The following is a 16,915-nucleotide window of genomic DNA, read 5'->3' as shown; positions in this document are numbered from 1 at the left end:
AGTAGATTAAACAATCTCGAGATAAGTACATCTCGCTTGGATGATAACTATTGCCACGTTCGTAATCGTCTTGAACAAGTTTTAGTGAACTCTAAACTTTCATTGTGGGATCCTACTGTTAAAATTGTTATCGGTGATCGAACTCTTCATGCCTACTGTGATATTATGTATGAATTTTGCCTTATGCCTGAAAGCATTTATAAATCTTTGAAACTTTGGGGAGTCGATGAAGGAGGAGAAGAAATAACTCTCATTGATAACTCTATTATAATTCCTAAGGGAATAGCCGCAGGTGTGCATACAACCATTCTTGGAAGAACAATATCCATTGATTATCTTGTTGTTGAATGTGTAGGGACAGGAAAAATCACACTCGGAAGATCCCTGCTGAAACTATTGGGAGCAGTCATTGATGTGGGAGAAGGCACTCTGAAATTCACCTCTATACCGGGGGGAAATCATATATTTCCTAAACCAAAGGGAAAGAAAAACAATAAGAAAGGTAAGGGTAAAGCCCAAGGTAAGGTTGACACACCATCTCTTGATAATACTTGATACACACTTTCTGCGCCTAGCTGAAAGGCGTTAAAGAAAAGCGCTTATGGGAGACAACCCATATTTTTACCTACAGTACTTTGTTTTTATTTTGTGTCTTGGAAGTTGTTTACTACTGTAGCAACCTCTCCTTATCTTAGTTTTGAGTTTTGTTGTGCCAAGTAAAGCCGTTGATAGAAAAGTTCATACTAGATTTGGATTACTGCGCAGAAACAGATTTCTTTGCTGTCACGAATCAGGGATGTTTTCCCCTGTAGGTAACTCAGAAAATTATGCCAATTTACGTGAGTGATCCTCAGATATGTACGCAACTTTCATTCAATTTGAGCATTTTCATTTGAGCAAGTCTGGTACCATTTTAAAATTCGTCAATACGAACTGTTCTGTTTTGACAGATTCTGCCTTTTATTTCGCATTGCCTCTTTTGCTATGTTGGATGAATTTCTTTGATCCATTAATGTCCAGTAGCTTTATGCAATGTCCAGAAGTGTTAAGAATGATTGTGTCACCTCTGAATATGTTAATTTTTATTATGCACTAACCCTCTAATGAGTTGTTTCGAGTTTGGTGTGGAGGAAGTTTTCAAGGATCAAGAGAGGAGTATGATGCAACATGATCAAGGAGAGTGAAAGCTCTAAGCTTGGGGATGCCCCGGTCGTTCACCCCTGCATATATCAAGAAGACTCAAGCGTCTAAGCTTGGGGATGCCCAAGGCATCCCCTTCTTCCTCGACAACATTATCAGGTTCCTCCCCTGAAACTATATTTTTATTCCATCACATCTTATGTGCTTTTCTTGGAGCGTCGGTTTGTTTTTGTTTTTTGTTTTGTTTGAATAAAATGGATCCTAGCATTCACTTTATGGGAGAGAGACATGCTCCGCTGAAGCATATGGACAAGTATGTCCTTGGTTTCTACTCATAGTATTCATGGCGAAGTTTCTCCTTCGTTAAATTGTTATATGGTTGGAATTGGAAAATGATACATGTAGTAATTGCTATTAATGTCTTGGGTAATGTGATACTTGGCAATTGTTGTGCTCATGTTTAAGCTCTTGCATCATATGCTTTGCACCCATTAATGAAGAAATACATAGAGCATGCTAAAATTTGGTTTGCATATTTGGTTTCTCTAAGGTCTAGATAATTTCTAGTATTGAGTTTGAACAACAAGGAAGACGGTGTAGAGTCTTATAATGTTTTCAATATGTCTTTTATGTGAGTTTTGCTGCACCGGTTCATCCTTGTGTTTGTTTCAAATAAGCCTTGCTAGCCTAAACCTTGTATCGAGAGGGAATACTTCTCATGCATCCAAAATACTTGAGCCAACCACTATGCCATTTGTGTCCACCATACCTACCTACTACATGGTATTTTCCGCCATTCCAAAGTAAATTGCTTGAGTGCTACCTTTAAAATTCCATCATTCACCTTTGCAATATATAGCTCATGGGACAAATAGCTTAAAAACTATTGTGGTATTGAATATGTAATTATGCACTTTATCTCTTATTAAGTTGCTTGTTGTGCGATAACCATGTTCACCTTTGAGGGACGCCATCAACTATTCTTTGTTGAATTTCATGTGAGTTGCTATGCATGTCCGTCTTGTCTGAAGTAAGAGAGATCTACCACCTTATGGTTAAGCATGCATATTGTTAGAGAAGAACATTGGGCCGCTAACTAAAGCCATGATCCATGGTGGAAGTTTCAGTTTTGGACATATATCCTCAATCTCAAATGAGAAAATTATTAATTGTTGTTACATGCTTATGCATAAAAGAGGAGTCCATTATCTGTTGTCTATGTTGTCCCGGTATGGATGTCTAAGTTGAAGAATAATCAATAGCGAGAAATCCAATGCGAGCTTTCTCCTTAGACCTTTGTACAGGCGGCATAGAGGTACCCCTTTGTGACACTTGGTTAAAACATGTGCATTGTGATGATCCGGTAGTCCAAGCTAATTAGGACAAGGTGCGGGCACTATTAGTATACTATGCATGAGGCTTGCAACTTGTAAGATATAATTTACATGATACATATGCTTTATTACTACCGTTGACAAAATTGTTTCATGTTTTCAAAATCAAAGCTCTAGCACAAATATAGCAATCGATGCTTTTCCTCTATGGAGGACCATTCTTTTACTTTCAATGTTGCGTCAGTTCACCTATTTCTCTCCACCTCAAGAAGCAAACACTTGTGTGAACTGTGCATTGATTCCTACATATTTGCTTATTGTACTTATTATATTACTCTATGTTGACAATATCCATGAGATATACATGTTATAAGTCGAAAGCAACCGCTGAAACTTAATCTTCTTTTGTGTTGCTTCAATGCCTTTACTATGAATTATTGCTTCATGAGTTAACTCTTATGCAAGACTTATTGATGCTTGTCTTGAAGTGCTATTCATGAAAAGTATTTGCTTTATGATTCACCTGTTTACTCATGTCATATACATTGTTTTGATCGTTGCATTCACTACATATGCTTTACAAATAGTATGATCAAGGTTATGATGGCATGTCACTCCAGAAATTATCTGTGTTATCGTTTTACCTGCTCGGGACGAGCAGAACTAAGCTTGGGGATGCGGATACGTCTCTGACGTATCGATAATTTCTTATGTTCCATGCCACATTATTGATGTTATCTACATGTTTTATGCACACTTTATGTCATATTCGTGCATTTTCTAGAACTAACCTATTAACAAGATGCCGAAGTGCCGATTCTTTGTTTCTGCTGTTTTTGGTTTCAGAAATCCTAGTAACGAAATATTCTCGGAATTGGACGAAATCAACGCCCAGGGTCCTATTTTGCAACGAAGCTTCCAGAAGTCCGAAGAAGAGACGAAGAGGGGCCACGAGGGGGCCACACCCTAGGGCGGCGCGGCCCCCCCCTTGGCCGCGCGGCCCTGTGGTGTGGGGCCCTCGTGCCGCCTCTTGACCCGCCCTTCCGCCTACTTAAAGCCTCCGTGACGAAACCCCCAGTACCGAGAGCCACGATACGGAAAACCTTCCAGAGACGCCGCCGCCGCTGATCCCATCTCGGGGGATCCAGGAGATCGCCTCCGGCATCCTGCCGGAGAGGGGAATCATCTCCCGGAGGACTCTACGCCGCCATGGTCGCCTCCGGTGTGATGAGTGAGTAGTCTACCCCTGGACTATGGGTCCATAGCAGTAGCTAGATGGTTGTCTTCTCCCCATTGTGCTATCATTGTCGGATCTTGTGAGCTGCCTAACATGATCAAGATCATCTATCTGTAATTCTATATGTTGCGTTTGTTGGGATCCGATGAATAGAGAATACTTGTTATGTTGATTATCAAAATTATATCTATGTGTTGTTTATGATCTTGCATGCTCTCCGTTACTAGTAGATGCTCTGGCCAAGTAGATGCTTGTAACTCCAAGAGGGAGTATTTATGCTCGATAGTGGGTTCATGCCTGCATTGACACCTGGGACGGTGATGAAAGTTCTAAGGTTGTGTTGTGCTGTTGCCACTAGGGATAAAACATTGATGCTATGTCTAAGGATGTAGTTGTTGATTACATTACGCACCATACTTAATGCAATTGTCTGTTGCTTTGCAACTTAATACTGGAGGGGGTTCGGATGATAACCTGAAGGTGGACTTTTTAGGCATAGATGCAGTTGGATGGCGGTCTATGTACTTTGTCGTAATGCCCAATTAAATCTCACTATACTCATCATGATATGTATGTGCATGGTCATGCCCTCTTTATTTGTCAATTGCCCAACTGTAATTTGTTCACCCAACATGCTGTTTATCTTATGGGAGAGACACCTCTAGTGAACTGTGGACCCCGGTCCAATTCTCTTTACTGAAATACAATCTACTGCAATACTTGTTCTACTGTTTTCTGCAAACAATCATCTTCCACACAATACGGTTAATCCTTTGTTACAGCAAGCCGGTGAGATTGACAACCTCACTGTTTCGTTGGGGCAAAGTACTTTGGTTGTGTTGTGCAGGTTCCACGTTGGCGCCGGAATCCCTGGTGTTGCGCCGCACTACATCCCGCCGCCATCAACCTTCAACGTGCTTCTTGGCTCCTACTGGTTCGATAACCTTGGTTTCATACTGAGGGAAACTTGCCGCTGTACGCATCACACCTTCCTCTTGGGGTTCCCAACGGACGCGTGTTGAATGCGTATCATAAACCAACTACAAACAAAGAAGTTATGATGGGCCCTGACTCCGTTAAAATGGCTATACGCCATGAAATCCAGGATAGATGAATACTTATTGAAAGTAAATGGATCTATAAAATTTGACTTGTTGAAAAGTTGTTTACGACAAAGTTCAAAGAGTTGACTACGATAAGATTAGATCTTCCGTAGCAATGCTTATACTCTATGTGGATTATTCTAGTAATCACTACATATTTCTTTTATGAGATATGCTAGTAGGATGGCAAAATACATTACTTATCAGAAGTGTGTATTAAAGGTGTATACAAGATACAACCAAGAGTTTTGCTGGTCCGTGAAATACTAGATAGGTATACAAACTTCAATTGGATGAAGTGAGTGTCGCGGAGTTGGAATCTTCACCAGATGAAATAGTCAAAGAGTTTTTGATTTCATCAGAGACGATGAAGGGGCTTGCATTTGCAAGAAATTAAGTGGGAGCGCTGAGTCATATTTATAATACTTTATGTAGATGACATATAGTTGGTTATAAATGATGTAATTATATACTTGATTAAAAGGTTTCATTGAGAAATTAACTTCAATAAAAGGATATGGACTGAAACAAATTTAGTGTCAAAATCTATGAAGATAGACTGAAACACATAATAAGATTAAGTCAAAGTACATAGAATGGATATTGAAGTAGTTCAATATAGAAATATTAAGAAAATGTTCTTGTCATGTGAAGGTTTAACAAAACTTGAGTGTATCTGACACTCAATGAGTAAAAACACATGAGTGATTATAGATCATGAATAATATGTACACAATCAGATGTCCTATGCTCTAAATGTGTTATGAGCATGTACCAGAATGATTCATGTAATGATCATTGAAAAACAGTAAGAATATTCTTGAGTACTTAAGAAGAACCAAGGATATGTATATATATAGTTTTGTATGGAGAAATGACAAACAAATCGCTGTAAGGTGTTGCACCGATATTTGTTTTGTCACGTATAAAAATAAAATTTCAATCTCAAATTAGACTAAGTGTTGTTTAAAAGGTAGCACAATGAGCTAGAAGTTGTCTATGCTAGATTTAGAAGAGGTCTAAATATTGTGACGGATTCTACAAATGAAGGCAGAGTCTGTCATTGTTTTGACAATGACTGAGGATGTTAAGTCAAGAGGTTCTTTGAGAACTTGGTGTAGTTCCGATAGTGTCAGAACTTTGAAGCTATATTGTGTGTGACAATATTAGTAACATATTTCAAACCGCGGAATTAAGGTTCCACCAAAAGACCAAACATATTTAATGCCGACTCATTTAGAAAATGAGTGATGCGTTGAGACGCAAATGAATTGCAAAATACATACATTTCTGAGCATGTCAGATCCGTTGACTAAAACTTCTCCCGTGAGCAAAACATGATAAAGCACCGGAAGGCCAAGGTGTTATATCTTTACATATGTAAACTAGATTATTGACTCTAGTGCAAGTGGGAGACTGTTGGAGATATGCCAAGAGGCAATAATAAAATGGTTATTGTAATATATCTTTGTGTTCATGATAATGTTTACATACCATGCTCTAATTGTATTAACCGAAACATTGATACATGTGTGTTATGTGAACAACAAGGAGTCCCTAGTAAGCCTCTTGTATAACTAGCTTGTTGATTAATAGATGCTCATGGTTTCGTGATCATGAACATTGGATGTTATTAATAACAAGGTTATGTCATTATATGAATGATGTAATGGACACACCCAATTAAGCGTAGCATAAGATCACGTCATTAAGTTATTTGCTATAAGCTTTCGATACATAGTTACCTAGTCCTTTCGACCATGAGATCATGTAAATCACTTATACCAGAAAGGTACTTTGATTACATCAAACGCCACTGCGTAAATGGGTGGTTATAAAGGTGGGATTAAGTATCCGGAAAGTATGAGTTGAGGCATATGGATCAATAGTGGGATTTGTCCATCCCGATGACGGATAGATATACTCTGGGCCCTCTCGGTGGAATGTCGTCTAATAGCTTGCAAGCATATGAATGGTTCATAAGAGACCACATACCACGGTACGAGTAAAGAGTACTTGTCATGAAACGAGGTTGAACGAGGTATAGAGATACCGATGATCAAACCTCGGACAAGTAAAATATCGCGTGACAAAGGGAATCGGTATCGTATGTAAATGGTTCAGTCGATCACTAAAGTCATCGTTGAATATGTGGGAGCCATTATGGATCTCCAGATCCCGCTATTGGTTATTGGTCAGAGAGAAGTCTCAACCATGTCTACATAGTTCGTGAACCGTAGGGTGACACACTTAAGGTTTGATGTCGTTTAAGTAGATATGGAAATATGGAATGGAGTTTGAAGTTTTGTTCGGAGTCTCGGATGGGATTCAGGACATCACGAGGAGGTCCGGAATGGTCCGGAGAATGAGATTCATATATAGGAAGTCATTTTCTAGGTTTGAAAATGATCCGGTATTTTTTTCTGGAAGGTTCTAGAAGGTTGTAGAAGAGTCCGGAAGAAATTAGCATGGAAGGTGAGGGACTCCACCCACCTTGGCCGGCCAGCCTAAGGGAGGAGGAGTCCCAAGTGGACTCCTCCCCATGGTGGCCGACCACCCCACCAAAGGAAAGGGGGGAGTCCCACTCCCCCTAGGTTTGGTCATATGGAAGGTTTATGTTGGGGTCTTATTCGGAGACTTTTGACCTAATCCTTGGGGCTTCCACCTATATAAAGAGAGGAGGGGAGGGGCTGGCCGGCCACTCTTGGCTCCACCTTGGCCGCACCCCTTTGAGGGCCGGCGCCCAACCCCCTCTCCCCAAACCCTAGCTACTTCCCTCCACCACCTCTCCCGCATATGCTTAGCGAAGCTCCACCGGAGATCTCCATCGACACCGCCACCACGCCGTCATGCTGTCGGGATTCCAAGGAGGATCTACTACTTCCGCTGCCCGCTGTAACGGGGAGAAGGACGTCGTCATCAACACCGAACGTGTGACCGAGTACGGAGGTGCTGCCCGATTATGGCACCGTCAAGATTTTCTACGCGCTTTTGAAAGCGGCAAGTGATCGTCTACCGCAGCAACGAGAGCCTCCTCTTGTAGGCTTTGGAAATCTTCAAGGGTTAGTCTCGTTCATCCCTCGTTGCTTCCATCTTCTAGATTGCATCTTGGCTTGGATTGCGTTCTCGCGGTAGGAAATTTTTTTGTTTTCTATGCTACGAATCCATACAGTATATCTAAGTACGTTCAAGGAGATTATTGTTAGAGATCATCCCTTGATTCCTTAATTAAGAGAAGGTGAACTCTTTTTCAACTTTTTTTAATTCCGCACATCAGTTTTTTATCCTAACTGTCATTTCTAAGATATCATCATTGTAAAGAATCAATCTGTGGTTGGATGGTTAGGATAGCAGTGGCACGCGCAAACCATCAGAGTTCAAATCCCATATTTGACACTTTGGCGTCTTATTAAAATGCGGAATATTTTTCGGTGGCATGTTTCCGTCGATAACAAGACATTTATAGTGACTTCGCCAATCTTAAAACCATACGTGAATGTATGCGCATGTACTGGGTTTCGTAAAAAGGTATAGCATATGACCTAACTGGCTAGCTCGCAGCGTTGCGGATGACGCGTGTCCTGTCTGTTTCGATCGACTGCGGAGTTCAGTTTAAACTGCCTGATCCACCTTGTCCAATCGATAGGCTAGCTGTGCGCTTGGGCTACTGGCCAGAACACGCATATGGAGTAGTGTAATTTTTACGTAGAGTACATGTACACTAGCTTGCATACGCATGGGCGCATGGCCGGTGCTGAAACTACGAATTGACTACGGATGTTGCCACGAAACATCATCCAGATCACGGCCTGTAAGTTGACTGGGCTCAGCCGACTTCGTGTCATGGTCGCGGAGAAGGTGCACACGTAGCATCATGACGCCCTCGCAGAGCCGTTTAGTTATGAAGTCGAGCACCATGTGAAAGCGGTAGCGATAGGGTGAGTAGATGTGAAAGTATAGTATAGTGGTGGTATTTATTGCACTTGCACAATCTTCAGTTCATTGGTGATAAAATTCTTAACTGAAAACCGACACACCTACTACTCTTCTTTTCTTGGCAACGAAAGAGAAGGAGCACGTTGACAGAGTATAGATTTGACCACCGGCAGACGGCAGCGGAGTAGGACAAGATGGGCAGCATACGTACACGCGTCTCTCCTATTACCCTGGGGAGGAGGTAAATAAATCCTTGCATTGGGGATCAGACGCCGCCATGTCTTGACTCAATACAAAACGCCTGCATAGGAAGGATCCAGTCGCATCCACATGCATGCGACTTATCCTGAATTCCTCCTGATCGTCATCCTTCCATGGCTAGGCTAGGTTGTATACGTCCCCCGCACCCACTTCGACCCTCGATCTAATTTGTCGGCGTCGTGAACGCCAGACATCTCGTGATCTATTATACTATAAATCACCGCGCCAAAATAACCAGATCATGTCGATCCTCGATGTGGCCCATACGGCATACCGCAACTCCGCAGGTACGGGACATAAGTACAGTTCCAACGAAGAAGATAAAAGAATCCCGACAAGTACGACGACAAGTCGGAAACGTAATAGGTGTGGCAACGAGCACCGATAGGTAGATAAGCTTGTTCAATTGTGCTAAGGATTGGTTGGCCGGTGCTGAGACTCCGATCCAATTGACTATATGTACGTTACCACGAAACAGCGAGATCAAAGTAAGCTGACTGGGCTCAGTCGACTTGCTGTCTATGTCGAGTAACAAAAACTGAACCAACCACTCCATTCTTTCTTTCGTTGGGAAGGACCCCTGTCCTGCTCCTGCGTCCAGCCCGCCGAGGAGATGCACACGTATAGTAGGCTAGTAGCCGTCGACATGAAGTATACGTACCACCGTACCAGTATGTCAGAGCATCTCCAGTCGCGTCCCCCAAAGCGTCCCCCAAAGAGATTTGGGGGACGCCGGCCAAAAAAACGTCCCAGTCGCGTGCCTCAAAGGCCGCTTCGGTCCGGACGTGCTCCAAATGTTGTCCGGCGTCCCTAGCCCATCCTTGTGTATAGAGTCTCTACCGGGAACGCCGGACACGACTTTTACACTTACTTTTTGTTTGGAGGTCGCGTTTGGGGGACGTGGCTAGAAAAGAGACCTTCTCCAAACGAAAATTTTGTCCGGACGTCCCCCAAACGACTAATCCGGCGCTTTGCCCGGACATCGTTTGGGGGACGCGACTGGAGATGCTCTCAATGCAGTAGCTATAGGGTGCGAGTGGTATTTGCTCCACTTGCGCTCCCCTTGTTCCGTTTGCGCGCTATAGGACATAAATGACTCTCTTTCTCATTTAACGAAAGTGACATGGTAGATTTGAGACCACCGGCAGACGACAGTAGAGGTGAGATCTCGCGACCAAATAAGCAGCATACAAGTCTCTCTCTCCCCCGATTCCATGCCGACCAGGTAAATCCTTCGGATCACCACTGAGGCGGATTCTGGACTAGGGACTTTGATTTAAAGAAATTGTGTAGAATTTTGAAAGGACTAGGATTCATATGATTTTTCCTACATATGTTTGTTTGATTCATAGGATTGGGATCTTTTGAAATTCCTACAAAGGATTCATTTGCCCTATATTTTGGAGGAAAATTTTCGTTCACTCCAATCTCTTTTTACAATATCTTGGTTTTTCTGTGAAATTAAACGTCCGTGGATCCAAAATCTTGTAGTTTCCTAATTTGATAGGATTAGAGAGGACATGTCATTCTAATCTTATGTTTTTCCTATTTATGTGTTCTGAAAATCCTGCGAATCAAACGAGCCTTAAATTATGGAGACCTTATGTAGCACTACTAGTAGGATCGAGTGAAAGATGCGAATTTTCATTATCATCTGCATGTACCACGATCATCATCTTGTAGTAGTACTAGCTGGGGTAGGTTTCGGCACTAGCTAACAGAGAATAGCACCAAACGTTTGTTCAGTTCTCAGGAGACGCCTCCAGCTGCCGCCTTCACCGAGACTCAAACAACCGAGGTGTGAAATATTCTTAGCCCCAACACACTCAATAAGACGGCCCTTGAGCAGATAGATGTCACATTATAGGAGAAGAAGCCGAAGGGACGGAAAAGAAAAAATAACAAGGGTGCGAGCTAGCCGGCACCGAATCCGGCCAGGGCTCAGGACGGGCCACCGAGACCGAAGGATATGATGTGGAAGCTGCATGTTGTGGGTATGCCGATGCTAACTGAGTGTCTTCTCAATGCCACAACTAGGAATATGTTGGTGAACAAGAGGAATGATTACATCATCATGCCTTACTTTCCCGAGTAAGTTATCCCCTCATCGTCGTAACATATGATTTCTTAGATTTTGATTGTTCTTTTTTCCAAAATTTCGTGTTTTGCGCAGAGATAAACACTGCACACTCATCTCCATCTGTTGGAAATATTCCATAGCCACGTATTTCGACTCGGACAGTACGTTGAAGAAAGACTGCACGAATATCAGGAGAGTTATGGATGATGCTCTCACCGGGTACGCCATATCGGTTGGCACCTCTGAGAGGCCAAAACGCAAGTACGACAAGCACGTGTCCACCCACGTAACAGAGTCCCCCTACGCCAAGCGGCCGCCTGGAAGTCAGAAGGGCCTGTACTACGCCCCCCATCACATGCGGGCGTTCGTACGGAACCAACATGGCCTTACTATGCCAGATCATCTCAACCAGTGGGCCACAGGCTTGGCGGCGATCTAGGACAAAGACATCAGACAAGACTTCTTTGGCATCTGGCGTGAAACATCTACCAAGATGTCCTTCCTAAGTGGGGAGAGTTCCACGCCGGCATTGCAATGTCTAACAGGGACATAGAGACAATGCTACAGTTGTAGTGTGACAATGACCACCCATTCAAGACCATGAACAAATACGGTGGCTTCATCCACGCTCAGGCCCCTAAGACGAGTCGAAAGTCTTGATGCTTGTCTAGCTATATAGTTGTGAACTATCGATGAGTTTATGTTGTAAACATTATCCCTACATGAACTTGCATGTCTCTTTAGTTTCGATAGTTGTTGAACTTATATGTAACCGAGGTTATTTATTAGGACCATGAATCATGCTATTAATGCTTAATTACATTGCTTTTAATTTTTGCGGCCCTACTTGATGTTTGCTTTTAGAATGCCGATAAATTCCACTTGGCACCATATAATGATTGTGCATTTGATTTGGTATTGTGCTTCTCCTTTTGTTCTGTGTGTGTCTTTATATGAGGCTTTGTCATGAAATCATTTCCGTTTACTTTCTCTTCCTTTCGTTGCATATTTATGTGTTGCATATATATGATCTATGAATTGCTAACTTATCTAATATTTGGACACTTTTCGAATTCAGAGTCTAACTAATGTGATGAACTATGATTGTGTTGGTCTTGTCACTGTTTTCCTACCAATGCGGACAATTTTGTCTATTTATACTATATTGCGAACTGTATGTACTATATTGTGTTGTATTTAAATTGCATACCTGTATAAATACAAGAAGAACAAATAAAAAATATCGAAATTATACCACTTACGCACCAAATGCGCTACTAGTGGCACACCAATTCTACTACAAGTGGCACACAAGGGAGAAGAAGTGCCAGTGGTGCACCAAGTAGCTAGCAGTGACGCACCACCTCACCACCTGATACACCACTAGTACATAGCTTACCGGTGGCGCACCACCGTACCGCCACTTCTAGTTGTTAGTAGTGGCGCACGGTGCGCCAATAGTAGCCAAAACTAGTATGCCACTGATAAAAGTTTTTTCTATTAGTGCTTGGTGTTTCAAGTGGGAGTTTAGAGCATTTCAAAGATACGCCAAGTGCGACTGGTTGATTTTTTTTCTCGAAATGGGAGATGCTCCAGCCTCTGCATCAGTCAATGCACATAGCCTTTTTCATTTATTCCAGAATTTCAAAAATTCAAGAATTTCCAATCATGGATCAGATAAGGTTGAGGCATGTATGAACCATCTAAAAAACTAAATTAACATATAGCTATCCATTTTGCAGGTATGACTGGTTGATAAAACCATCTATCTTAGTCCCTCCACATAATTCTGATATAAGTAACAAAATATGTTACATGATAGGTGTAATATCCCAGGTTTAGAGGCAATAAAATGAGAGAACACCAAAGTGTGCATTGCATTCATGCATAGAAAATCCGGGGAATTTTCGCGCTTTCAAATAAAACCTGTCACAGTAACTGAAGTTTCACTTGACTTGCTGGAATTGAAGTAGATCATCAAGTCAAGCGCTATAAACTTCACTGTGATCTTTGCTAAAACCCTGTTTTGGGTAGAGATGATTTGATCTATGGGCTAGATCAAATGAAAGTAGTTTTACAACAAACAACACCTTAAGTAAGGATCAACTACAAGATCTTATAAAAGATCTCAACATGGCATTCCTTACAACAACACATTCTTTAAGAATCAAACCCTAACTTAATAGTACTTAAAAGTTAGCAACTACCTTTGTGTGTAATTTAATTCACTTCTAAATAAAGTAAACCACAGGGTTTAAAGTGCATAAAAGCCACACATTCTTAGTTAAATCATAACTTATTAAATATATGGAATATCATAAAACTATATCCATTTACATTACGAATTATAGTTCAAACTATTTGAATAAAACTAACTATGAGTATTTTGGAACTCATATGATCATGCCTTGGTGAAATCAAACACCAACTATCCAAAATTGAGGAATAACCTTCAACCTTGACCTTTTGACCAATATTATAATATAAACCCAATCCAATTTGATATAGTGACTCATCCACAATAATAAAACCATCCACAAGATATTTAGTAACAAATGTCACTTGGCTATCCAAAAATAAATCATATGAGAGGATAATCTATATGCCACATAGGATGAAAATATTTACATGACTTGCATCCCAAGACTTGCCACCTCATGCTCAAAGGATTGCTATGGATGAGGGCATGACAACCAAGCACCTTACTCATCAAACCAAAACAAGAGTCAACACCTATGTGTCATGATACTAGAGCTTGCCCAAGCCTATAAAAGGAGCCACACCCTTCATCCATTTGGTCATCTTGTAGCATGATACAAGGAAACCAACACTTAGAGCCACTCCCTACATTAGTTAGGATCTACATGAAGAAGCTAGGAGGTGGAGGCATACCACAAGATGCAGGTTTATCAGATTTCCAGAAGAACAAGCTACATAAGATACCAAGGTAGAATCCCTAGGCAAACCATATATTCAGAGGATCATATCATCATCTATTGAGTAGGACCTTAGACCATTCTAAGACATTTAGAAGTGAGAGAGATTATAGATGCTAACCATAGCCATGTCTATCCTAGAGAATACTAGAGTAGTATTAAATCTTACTTGTCCAAACAAACCTTTAATCTTGGATATGAGAGACATGTTCTATTAGTGAAACATAACCAAAGCTTATACCCATATCCTAATCCTAGTTGTGTCTCACTTGAGTGATCATTACTAAAACCCTAGGCCACATTTGAATTCCAATCCAAGTATCACTTTGGATCATAAGTAGAACCCTGCCATGTCTCATGCCTATTTTTATACTTCAAATAGTGAATCATCACTAAAACCCTAAATCTTTCACATGGGTTCCACTCCGCATAAAATAATATGTCCTAACTTGTGTATCATAGATCCCAAGTATAAACCAGACTAGTTATACTTAAGCTTAAATAATATTTAAGTGAGTAGAGTGAAACCAATATCCAATCATACTTGATATTCCAAATAATTGATTAGTTGACCAATAGGAGTAATGTGTTATAGTTTGGACCATCACCTTAGCAATTGAATTAACCAGGATGAGCTTAGGATTTATTCTAAGTAATTCAAGCTAGAAGTGTTAAGCAAGATTAGAAAATATAGAGTTTATCCAACCATATTCTTAAACCCTTAGAAATAATTATCCACATAAAATCATGATCCAATCCATCCTCATTACTATTTGCTTTAAACTCTAGCCATAATTAAAATAGATATGAACAATCAATATTGTTAAGCACACTAGTTAAACCTAATAATATTTTCACCATGCACATGTTCTAAATTTTAAATCATTTAAATAGATTTTGTTCCTAAATTAAAAAGGAATTGAGATTGATATCAAGACCCATTTCTATTTCAATTAAAACCTCATACAATATCAACCTAATATTAAATTGAATATGTATTTAAAAAGTAACACTAGGCAGTAAGTAATAGTATTAAGTTATCTTGATAATCAAATATTTTAAAATCTGCAAAGCAAAACAGAATTCAAATTTGAATTCAAATAGAAAATTCCAAAACAGAAAATAAAAATAGAAAATAGAAAAGAAGAGAGGAAGCTTACCTGGCCGTGCAGCCCAGCAGCAGCCCAGGACTAGCACCACCTACTCGGCCCAGCTTCAGCTCAGCCCGAGTCCGCGTACCGCTTCGCGTTAAAACAGGAGGCCGTCGTCGTCGTCTTCTTCTCCGAGGCCGACACCGCGGCAACGCCAGTAGACGTCGCCCTCGTCGATGATAAGGACGTCTCGGACGCTGCAGAAGGTTCTAGAGCTCCACACTATCGTCCTCGCGTCCGAGTCTATGATCCATTCACATCAAGATTCACGCCCGAATGCAGCTCACCGTCGCCAGTGCATCTCGGCCAGTACCGCCGGCGAGCCGACGAACCAGACCTCCCCTCGCCCTATAAATATGCCAGGAGCTTCTCCGGGAAACCCTAGAACCTCGCCGCCCCTCCATTTCTTCTCAGTCACCTTCTATCTCTCGCGTTCATCCACTCACTGTCGCCGGAGTCGAAGATGAAGCCGTCGACTGGAGCCACCCCGGAGCTCGTAGCTTGGTCGAGGAGGAGCGCCTCGTCGAGAACAGCATATGGACGGAAGCAGGCATCAAGGGGAGCTCGGAGCTGTGAGAATTTGATCATTCCCTTTTGCAGTACCTCATCGGTAATGGCGAAATTCTCATCGTCTCCGTCAACAATCGACGTCGCCGACCACACCATCTTACTCAGGGTGAGTTTGCGTGCCTGTAGAGCCTACTCTCGCTTCCTAGCATCATCTCTAGCTCGGGTTAGCCATTTGGCCGGAGCAGCGCCGCCGCAGATGTCTTCTCCGTTGATGCTCCGGTGAGTATTCTGATGAACCACCACTACCATCGTACTCAGTAGGTCGAGAGGGTCCTGAATCATGTAGTAGACCATCTAGGGGAGCCCAAAATCGGCGTCGTCGTCGCGCTCTGACTCGCCGGCGTCAAGTCGCCGGTGATGTCAACGTGGCAGTGGGGCCGATGACCTGTTTGACCCGGTCAACTGCCAACGAGGCAGCTGACCTGGACCAGACCCCACCTGTCTGTGTCTGTGGGTGTGGGTACGTTTAGATTTTAGTTTAAATTAAAAAAACCCAGAAAATAACAGAAACTTTACATAAATAGATAAAATTCATTTTAGCTCATAAAAATATAAATAATATATCAAAATGCTCACAAAAATAAACTCTATTCAAATAAAATATAAAATAAAAATGTATGTCAACATAAAATTCACTTTTTTTATCTTTATTAATTATGTATTTTCATTTATTTTAAATCCAAAATGAATTCAATAATTAGTTAAGTTTCAAAATTAAATATGATCTATTCAGTAAGAAAATAAAATGTTAAGATTAATTTTCTTAATCATCTTTTCATTAACTTAAAATATTAGTGGTAATTCATAAACCCTAATTTGCAAATTACCATTTACTATTTCTTTAAATAATAATAAAGCAAGAAAATACCAACAAATAATATTATTTTGATAACTCAAAATTTGTAACTTAAACATTTTTAATTTACAAGTTATTATTTTAAAACCTAATCATAATTATAAAACCCTAATTCTTGAAATTAAACCCTAACTAAAATTTGTCTTAATTCTGAAACCTTTTAAAATAATTAAATGATAAGGCTATTATTAATTTTGTGCAAAGTACTTGATCACATTAATTATAGTACTAATTATTACTTTAAGAATTGTATCATAATTAGAAACCCTAGTTCTAATATAAATAAAACTTTGATCCTATTATTTTATGTG

Source organism: Lolium perenne, chromosome 4 (assembly GCF_019359855.2).
Source record: "Lolium perenne isolate Kyuss_39 chromosome 4, Kyuss_2.0, whole genome shotgun sequence".
Lineage (NCBI taxonomy): Eukaryota > Viridiplantae > Streptophyta > Magnoliopsida > Poales > Poaceae > Lolium > Lolium perenne.
The sequence above is the reverse complement of the archived record's forward strand: the minus strand, read 5'-3'. Positions refer to the sequence as shown.